The sequence below is a fragment of the Tiliqua scincoides genome, chromosome 8 (genome assembly GCF_035046505.1).
Source record: "Tiliqua scincoides isolate rTilSci1 chromosome 8, rTilSci1.hap2, whole genome shotgun sequence".
Classification (NCBI taxonomy): domain Eukaryota; kingdom Metazoa; phylum Chordata; class Lepidosauria; order Squamata; family Scincidae; genus Tiliqua; species Tiliqua scincoides.
Genome location: NC_089828.1, coordinates 23,548,212 through 23,553,605, shown reverse-complemented (window position 1 = coordinate 23,553,605; position 5,394 = coordinate 23,548,212).

Below are 5,394 nucleotides of genomic sequence, written 5' to 3'. Positions count from 1 at the left end.
CGACAGAGTCTCTCCAGCCGCCGCATGCAATCATCAAATTTTTATTTCCAGGCATCTGCCGGCGCTTCTTCCCCTCCGCCTCCTCCTGCCGCGCTCCCGCTCTCCGCTGTGCCGGCCCCCCGCCCGCCCGCCAGCCAGCGCTCTCCTCCTCCTCCTCCTCCTGCCGCACTCCCCCTCTCCTGCCCAGCTGACGCGCGCCTCCTCCTCCTCCAGCCTCGCTCTCTCTCCTCCAGCCACCTTTGCTACGCCTGCCGCTTCAGCCCTGCCTCCTTCTCTTCCCCCTCTTCCCCTCCCTGCTCAGGGCTCATTCACACGTGCAGGTTCATCATATCATGGCAGGGATGCGTGTCAAACCATGGGGAGCGCACTTGTGAACGGGTCGTCTCAAGGCAGGGCCGTAGCTAGGGTCGTGTGCCATGTCGTGTGCCAATGGGTCATGTGGTGGGGGGGCAGGCACAGAGGCCACCTCAAGGCTAGAGGGGGGGCAGGGGGGGGCAATGCACCCTGAGTCAGTAGTTTGCCCACTCTCACCTTTACAGGTCTTTGATGTTTCTCCATAGTTATCCTTTAGTTTCTCACACTGGCATATATGCCCGACTTAATTGCCCACCCTGAAAAAATAGTTGCCCACATCTAAAATCTGGGCTATGGGCCTGCTTCAAGGTATGGGAACATTTGTTCCCTTTGCTTGGGGCTGCATTGTGGCTGCACCGGTGCTGGAAAGTTGGATAGGATTGGGCCCTTCCTCTGGCACACAGGCATACCTGCGTCGAAAACATGCTCATCCTCAGGGCTAGTCACAGCATTGTACACTCAGTGTACACAGGGTGACCAGAGATCCTCTTTTTCCAGGACATGTCCTCTTTTTAGCCTCATGTCCTGGAAAAGAAGTTCAGTGTCCTCCTTTTCCCTGCCCCTGCAGGCAGTGCATAACCTTCTTGTAATTAATAAATTATATGTAATAAGCTCTGTAATATAGTTTTAAATTTGATAATACCTAATATATTGTTTAAATTAACCACATGATATCAATATATGAGTATTTTCAGCTTTTATTTTGTCGTGTCCTATATTTTTATTGGATGTCCTACATTTTGGGGGGCCTTGTCCTCTTTTGCAGTTATGACATCTGGTCACCTGGATATCCAATATGTGCACATACTGATACTGGCCCTGTGTATGCAGAAATCTGGTGACTGGAGAGCATCCATAGATAAGTCACAATGATCCAGCAAGCCTCACCCTGCTCTAAATCCTCCACCGACCCACCACCCACCCCACTCACTACATTGACAACATTTATTGCTTCAGGCTGCTTTAGCAGGGTGGGAGCAACTGTCCCTCTTCAACCCAGCATGGTATCATTTCCAGTGGCTGTTGCTGGTGTCTTTTTTGCACCTTTTTTAAGATTGTGAGCCCTTTGGGTACCAGGTCTTTAAATACTTATCATCGTCATCATCATTGAACACCAGTTCTTAAACTCTTGGGTAGAGATTGAACTGGTGAGCACCCAAAAATCCCAGGCCAAACATCCAGTGGGCTGTGACACCACTGGCAATATGATGATGTGATTCCCAGGTTCTTGACTACATCCCAAATTGCAGAATATAACCAGCCCAGCATAAACTGTGATGAAGTAGTAGAATAATAAAAAGTAGTGTGTGAATAGCCCTGTAAAATCACTCAGTAGTTAACTGCATGTGTGAATGGGCCACACACCACCATACAGAACTTCCACATCAACTTCAACGCAATACTTTTCAGTTAGAACCAATTCACACATTTTAACTCTGAGCTGACAATTAATGTGTGAACTCAGCGCCCAAAAAGTGCATCACCCTGGCGGTGGTGTATGAGTGCACATGGGCCACAGGGGTGGATCCAGTGTTTTTGTTTGGGGGAGGGTCATGAACACTACCAATTCCAGAGCCCAGGTCAACCAGGGAGGTAGACCTGCGCTCCAGGTTGAACCTGATGTTCATGGTCGAGGTTTGCTGGGTGAGTAGACCTAGACTCTCATTCCAGCCAATCTCACCAGCGCCTGCCCAGTGTGTGTTCCCCTGATGCCTGATTTTGCTCCCCAGCCCAGTGGGTGTTCTTGCCTGCTGGTAGATGGTTTTTGGGGGGGAGGCCACGCATCCATGGGCTCCCCTTGGATCCACCATGATGGGCCATCACAGATAATAAACTGGTAACATTTTCATATCATTTCTAATGCCATACTGGAGCCAACAAATGCCTGCAGGTGCCAGTGATGGAAGCCTGGGCTACACATGCGCAGAGTGTGGTCGGAATGAAATAATTGCACAGTGCTTCACACAATTGTGCCTCTGCTCTGGCTAAGTGAGTGCTCAGCCAGCGCAGACTATTGCAAATATGCCGTGAAGCATGTTGAAACAGTGCCAGAAATGGCAGTGCTGGTGGGATGGCCTGCGCTGTTCTGCTGGTGCCAGTGCAAAGCTCCACATCGCTAGAGCAGCTAAGCTTTGTGCTGTGGGGAAGAGGCGGGGTGAGGGATGGGTGGATTGGGTCCCAGGAGAGGGCAGAATAGGTGCCACTGTCATGCACCATATCCTATCCCTCTTCCTGGTCTAGATCCACTGATGCATCTCGACTTGACTTTGTGCCAGCAATTTAGCAGGCATAGGTCTGAGTAGACCCATTGCTGTGGCTGGGGCTAGGAGACTAATGTCCCACTACCTCGAGGAGAGCTCAAGACTGCAAAACATGCCTGTGGGACACAGTGCAGGACACATTGGCCCTACTGCATTGACGCGAGGGAATTTCAATAGGATTGGGCTGTGATACAGTCCCAAAATGAACTGTTCCACTTCAGATTGCAGAGAGAGATGATATTTTTGAATGCTTTCCTATGTCCAATCTGTCCCGTCCCCCCAGTAGAAACCAGCGTTGTCCAGAGAAGCCTGGGCCAAAACCCTCCTCTCTGATAGGGCATGTTTTAATTTGCAGAGAGCTTATTATCTGAGGGTACATTTTTAAAAAAATCACACATTCAGTGGCAAAATCCATGTTTACCACTTCAGGATTCTACCATCTCATTGTATTGCATGTGTAATACAGGTGTAGGGAAATCAAGTGATAAGCACACATGTGCATCTCATCATGTTAGAGTCAGGATTCAGCCCAACAGTGTGTTCTGATGACCAGGGCTCAGCTCCTAAGCCCATGAAACATTAGGACACAGAACTTCTGTTCTGAAGATTTGAAGGTTGCCCCTCTCTCTCCTTTCAGATTGCATATGCAGGTCACTGAGGAACCACAGACAGCCCTTCTCTAGACTAGGGATTCTTCCAGGTCGGAGGGGATCAGAGGATGGGCTCCTGACTTAAGAAACTCACTTTCAAAGAATTAATTAAGCATCTCCTCCTGTCTCTTTCCTTTTTTTATTTGCCCCCAGATAACCCAGATCATCTTCCTCCCCCACTTTCAGATGTTTCCTTTCTCCCTGTCTTTCAGATGAAGCATCTCGTTCCCACCTACCCACACATACTCACACATACAATGCACATTTAATTTACCCAAAATAATTTAACACCTCCTTGTTTTATTTTTTTCAAAACTGCCAGCATGGGTGAGGACCGGCCATGTTGCAGCTACTGTGCACAGAGAAATTATGTCCCTGTGGGAAAGTAGACAACGCCAGGCAAGCTGGGCCAGTCAATAAGGCACTTGGAATGAGGCAGCTGCACATGCAGAAGAGGAAGTGTGGAGGAGAGCTCTCTAGCCCACTCCTCTACAGTTCCTTTATACTCCGTTCCCTTCCAGGAAGTGGGAAGAGCAGCAGTTGAGGTGGTGGCTGACATCCTGTGGATAAGAAGGTGATTTTTGGAATGGGAAAGCACCTTGCACTGGGGCGGCAATGATATTTAGCCTGCTGCCTGAACCACTGAGAGTTTTGGTGCCAACCCTGATTTTCTGGGCACCTAGGATCCTCTTCTTCCATTCACCTCATCCTTGCGCATGACATAAGAACATAAGAACAGCCCCACTGGATCAGGCCATAGGCCCATCTAGTCCCGCTTCCTGTATCTCACAGCAGCCCACCAAATGCCCCAGGGAGCACACCAGATAACAAGAGACCTCATCCTGGTGCCCTCCCCTGCATCTGGCATTCTGACATAACCCATTTCTAAAATCAGGAGGTTGCGCATACACATCATGGCTTGTACCCCATAATGGATTTTTCCTCCAGAAACTTGTCCAATCCCCTTTTAAAGGCATCTAGGCTAGACGCCAGCACCACATCCTGTGGCAAGGAGTTCCACATACCGACCACAGGCTGAGTAAAGAAATATTTTCTTTTGTCTGTCCTAACCCGCCCAACACTCAATTTTAGTGGATGTCCCCTGGTTCTGGTATTATGTGAGAGTGTAAAGAGCATCTCCCTATCCACTCTGTCCATCCCCTGCATAATTTTGTATGTGGCATGCATCCCCCACCCCCCCCCAGTGCCAGTGAAGCTTGCGTTCTGCTGGCTTAACGCGAATAAGATTGGGCTCTTGGTGTGGGCATGCTTGTGTGTCTAAATCGGGGATGTCAAACTTAAGTTCCATGGGCTGAATAAGACCCCTGGAAGCAATCTATCTGGCCCCCATTATAATAGAGTTCTCCCTGTGTGATAATTGGGCTCTCTCATACCTTGAAAATAGGAACAAGATTTTCACATTTTCTCTTCTGTCATTTGCAGTTAATGCATTTCTATTTGAGAACAAAATGCTTATTTCTCGCCATCACCTGCTCAATGTTGTCACTTCCTGCTTAATGATGCCACTTCTGGCCCTCAGCAGGCACCATCAACGCTAACTTTGGCCCTCTCTGTGAAACGAGTTTGAGACCCCTAATCTAAATCCTCACTGACCCACACAGCCCACACACCCAAATCCACACATACAAGCCAAGAGTGCTTTTACTTGGCTTAACTAATTGCTTTAACATATACTGTATTCTGTCTCCAACCATTCTCAATCCCACACATAGGGTATTAATGTTTGAATTCTCCGATTGCTATCCCCACCCTTAGGTAATAATTAGCTGTCACTTTGGTGGTGGTGATAATGATAATAGTGAACTATTTTGTTGAAAAGTGGTATATAAATATTCCATAATTAGGAGTGTTTATACTGTATACCACTTTTCAACAAAATAGTTCACAAAGTGGTTTATGCAACCAAATACATTTTAAACAAATGGTTTTGAACAAACAATTAAAATTACATACAAGCACACGATACAGGTGCACACATGCTTTCCCTGATCGGTGACTGTAACCTTGATTTGTACTCTCCACACATGCTCTGTATCTGTCATTTCACCAAGTTTCTTTTCCCAAGATCTGTTTGGAAATTCTCTCTCTCTCTCCACTCTGTGCCCCTA